Genomic DNA, 5,275 nt, shown 5'->3' with positions numbered 1-5,275 from the left:
CATACTGCGAGATTTGATGCATGCAATCACCAAAACTATTTGCTGAACCCATACTACCACGTGCCTTGCCTTCCATTTTCTACAGTACAAGCTACTGTTAGAAATGTAAAAGTTTAATCATTACATAAGTGTGGTACTCTCTACGTTCTTGGCAAGAAAGTTTCCCAACTGCTCTGTCCTTCTAAGTGATGGTGAGTACATTAGCGAGAGCGAAAAGATGCTGCTTTTATACCGACACAAATCCCAGATGCTTGTTAATTTGAGAACATCAGTACTCATGAAACTCAGCTGCCTTAGACATGCACGAGCAAAGATATTCCTCTGATGGTAATGAAGGGAGAAGGCAAACAATTACATAAGAATAACGTTGCTCGACTACAAACAATGAAAGTGGTAGAATGTCTGTTTCACACACTGAAGCATTCATATCGAAACACAGAAGTCGATTCTTTCATTATGAGAACACACTAACCTGTTGCTTCCAGAAAAAAGGTTGCTGTGTTCTAAACTTGAAGGGCTCCAGAAGAAGTTTGATATTGACTGTGTTTAACTATGAGCAGACCCTTTTAAACGATGGTTTTTCATACAGTTTCAAACAGCCAACATATACACTAGGTAGATTTCGTCGTAAAGTAGAATAGAAAGGTTGTGTTCCATTTTTCATGAGAGTCAGTAGTATAGAGGCACTGAGGTACAACCCTCAGTTTTTTTCCCGATGTAAGGGGTCAAGGATGTATCGATCAGAGATCAGAAATGGGGCGAGTTCGAGTCTAATGTTGAGGATTGCGTACACTAGAAATCAAGGCGCCGCTGTTACGCTAGTGCTACACTGGTGGAGCCTACGTACAATGGCTTCCTTTTTCCTGCTGTAGTTCTGCCAGTATGACCAGTCTGAGAATGGTGCTGCGGTCACTTCCTACTCATCGCCTCATTCTCTGTTACTGGAGAGTGCTGGAGTGAGGCTAGCATGACTTAAGACAGGGACTGATTGCACTAATAATCTGTTAGCCCGCCCAGTTAGCTGAGTGGTCTAACGCATGACTTTCCAGAGTGGGAAGGAGCGCCTAGTCCCTGGCACGAATCCACCCGGCGGACTTGTGTCGAGGTCCGGTGAGCCGGCTAGTCTTGTGGATGGTTTTTAGCCGGTTTCCCATCTGCCTCGGCGAGAGCGGACTGGTTCCCCTTATTCCGCCTCAGTTATACTATGTCGGCGATTCCTGCACAAACAAGCTCTCCGCGTACGCATACACCACCATTACTCAATCAGCAAACATAGGCGTTACACTCATCTAGTGTGAGACGTTCACTGGGGGGGGACTGGGGACTGAACCGCACATTAACCCTGGGTTCGGTTTGGGGTGGCGGAGGGGTGAAGTGGACTGCGGTAGTCGTCGTGGGGTTGTGGACCACTGCGGCTGCAGCGGGGGCGGAGCCTCTCCGTCGTTCCTAGGTCCCCAGTTAACATACAGTACAATACATACAATATGCTGATGCTGTGATAAAGGGTGAAGTGATTGATTGTCAGGATCAGATGGCCTCGAATGAAGCTGTATTTCGAGACTTTGTAAAGTGTGTAAAACGAAAACTAAGTGGTGCAGTGTATACAACTAGAAATGTTGCTGCATTAGAACAAGAGTGATGCACAGAACAATTTCAGTGCTGCAGTCCACAATTCAGACGAAAAACATATAATGTGTGTCTATTTCAACAGAACTGTTAAAAAAAAGTTCAAATGTGTGTGAAATCTTATGGGACTTAACTGCTAAGGTCATTAGTCTCTAAGCTTATACACTACTTAACCTAAATTATCCTAAGGACAAACACACACACCCATGCCCGAGGGAGGACTCGAACCTCCTCCGGGACCAGCCGCACAGTCCGTGACTGCAACGACTAAGACCGCTCGGCTAATACCGCGTCGCAACAGAACTGTATTTTCTTTTCATTCCACCTGCACCATGATAGAACAGACACTGATTAACCACTTACTTAGTAGTCGGTGTGTCCACCTTTGGCACAGACAGCAGCAGCGATGTGTTGTGACACAATGACGTCTTCGTAGGTCGCTGGAGGGAACTGGCACAGCATCTGCTCACACAAGTCACCTAACTCCCGTAGATTCCGGGAAGGGAGGCGATGAGCTATGACGTCATGTCCAATCACATCCCAGATGTGCTCAATTCGGTTCAGTTCTGGCGAGTTGGTGGCCAGCACATAAATTGGAACTTAACGCTGTGTTCGTTGAACCACTCCACCTCAATCCTGGCCTTGTGACTTTGCGCATTATCTTGTTGGAAAGTAGCACTGCCATCAGGAAACATGATTGTCATGAAGGGGTGTATGTGGCCTGCATCCAGTGTACAATACTCCTTGGCCATCATGGTGCCTTGCACGAGCTCCACTGGACCCATGTTTGCCCATACGAATGTTCCCCAAACCATAATGGAGCCCTCGCCATCTTGTCCCCTACCCGCAGTGCGTGTGTCAAGCAGCTGTTTCTCTGGAAGACGATGGATTCGTGCCCTCCCATCGATATAACGAAGGAGATATCACCGATTCATCAGACAACGCAGCGCTTTGGCAATGCGCCAACGTCCAGTGTTAATGGTCACCTGCCCATTTCAGTCGTAGTTGCCGTTGTCGTGGTGTTAACATTGGCACATGCAAGGGTTGTCGGCTGTGGAGACCCATCGTTAGGAGTGTTCGGTGCACTGTGTGTTCAGACACGGTTGTACTCTGCCCAGCATTAAAGTCTGATGTTAGTTCTGCCACAGTTCGCTACCTGTCCTTTACCAATCTGTCCAGCCTATGACATCCGATATCAGTAATGAGGGGTGCCGCCCAACCTCACAACATCTAGATATTGCTTCACTTTGGTTTCATCACATGTTGAGGACACTCAGCACAGCACTACTCTAACACCTTATAAGTTGTTCAGTTTCCAAAATGCTCAAGCCGAGCCTCTGGGCCATCACAATCTGCCTTCGGTCAAACTCAGATGGATTCCACGACTTCCCCATTCTATAAATGGACAGCACACTCACTGCTACTAAATGCAGTGTCTGTGTGTGTGTCAGAGTAGCTGTCATTCCTCAGCAGATGCTGCTGCTATTGTGTGGAAGGGTTTATACTAATAGTAGGTCGGTGGTCATGATGTCCTGGATGATCAGTGTATGTCCTCCATCAAACGAAAATTGGGCCCAGAGCAACATCACTGTAATGTTCCTGCCCCCAAAAACCGAGCTGTTTGCGTTTTATTTTAGTCATGGCAACTTGCAGTTATGGGCTTATAGCGAGTTGCTTAGCTTATCATTCGTTTATGTAACTTTTACAAACAAAGTTGTAAATTTATTTTCATAATTAATTACCATTTAGAGAATACGCTTCAACCTCGTCTGTGTTTCTATACTATTGTCACCAACTTGCTAACATGTAGAAAATGTGTGTATATATCAGTGTAATTGTTAGGCATTCTCAGGCTATAGATGAAATACTAAAATAAATTCTTCATAAAAGCGTAAAAGGTTTAGACACATGAATGCATAAACACGCGCGCGCGCGCGCGCACACACACACACACACACATTCATATGTACAAAATACACATCTATACGGATACATACACATCTATATCATATATGTACACACACACACACACACACACACACACACATACACACACATACACACATTCATATGTACAAAATACACATCTATACGGATACATACACATCTATATCATATATGTACACACACACACACACACACATACACAATATATGAGGCTCATTTGTGATCTCTAATATTGGTGTACTGAGTGTGAACAGTAGTGTTGTTACGATTATTTCTGTGGAAAATGGCTTATATCTACTAGAGCAGCACAATATGTGACGCCGAATTTAATAAACCCATTTGGCTGATAGATTATACTCTCAGTCCACGAGATATTGTTAGTGAAATTAGAATACAACCGGTGACGTAAGTGCGCTGTACACAGACCGGTTACTATTCGTTTCCAATGCTCTTCTCCATTGTATTCAAATAACATCGACGAAAATTTGTGTGTACGAAGACAAAAACCAACTATGTTACACTTCGTGCGCCACTACAGCAAGCGTTTAGCGACGAAGTAAAATACATGTTGTCCACTCGAGTCTTTGTTTACGTTTATAACAAAAAAAGAATGAAAAGAAACCAAAGGAACCTGGTCAACAGAAGTGGAAAACTACGCAAAACCATGATATCACACGATATCGTAAAACGTAACCTCTAAAGAAGCAATCTGATGGAGAACGGTTTCTAGCGTGCACCTAAGAAGAAAGCAAGAAAGAAACATCGTAAGAAAGCTGCGATCCCCAAGGCCTGTGATAAAACTCAGTGGAAGAAAACAGTTGCGGTATTGTGGTCCAAGTTGTCCGAAACATGTCAATAAAAACCAAAATAGATACACTGCAAAGATTTCGAAGCAAAAAGAGTCGACTTTGTTGGCTGACGAGATGTATACTGATACTTCATCCTGAGACAGTGTTTAGTTTACTGACCTGCCGATGGCGGCGCCGGCGGCGACGACGGCCAGGAGCAGCGCCGAGCAGACGGCCAGCGCTGCGATGTGCGCTCCGCGCAGGAGCAACTGTTGCGCATGCGCGCCACGTCCTTCCGCTGCAACACAGTACAACCGAACAGACACATTATCATAGAGGACAACACCGCAAAGACAGTAATGCAAACTGGACAGTCCTCCGCCATGTTTTACGTTGACAGACAAATGGGTATGGTGTAGGATACAGGGCGTGCTGAAAAGTAATGTCTCCGTAACTTTTTAAGTGAAGAATCTAAACGCTTTTTACATGAAACAAATATTTACATTCTACGTCTTTATTCTTCATGTCTACATATTTGTAGTTCTCTGTCGGTGGAGGGGTCCGAACTGCAGCGTGTAACATGGCGGCGTGTAACGTAACATTGTCGGTGCGTCAGAAATAGCGTGTTATAATCGAGTTCCGAATTCTAAGCGTTCGCCCACACACTGAGCATCCTCTCCTTCAGCATAAAAATGCCAGACCACATACGAGCGATGCGCTATCTGCAACAATCCAACCCCTTGGGTTCACTGTCAACGAGCAACCTCCATACAGAATGAGACTTTCACTCTGCAGCGGAGTGTGCGCTGATATGAAACTTCCTGGCCGATTAAAATTGTGGTCCCGAGTTCGAGTCTCGGTCTGGCACGCAGTTTTAATCTTCCAGGAAGTTTCAGGAGAAATAAATATGTGTG

The sequence above is a fragment of the Schistocerca piceifrons genome, chromosome 2 (genome assembly GCF_021461385.2).
Source record: "Schistocerca piceifrons isolate TAMUIC-IGC-003096 chromosome 2, iqSchPice1.1, whole genome shotgun sequence".
Taxonomy (NCBI): domain Eukaryota; kingdom Metazoa; phylum Arthropoda; class Insecta; order Orthoptera; family Acrididae; genus Schistocerca; species Schistocerca piceifrons.
Note: the sequence above shows the minus strand (reverse complement) of the source record.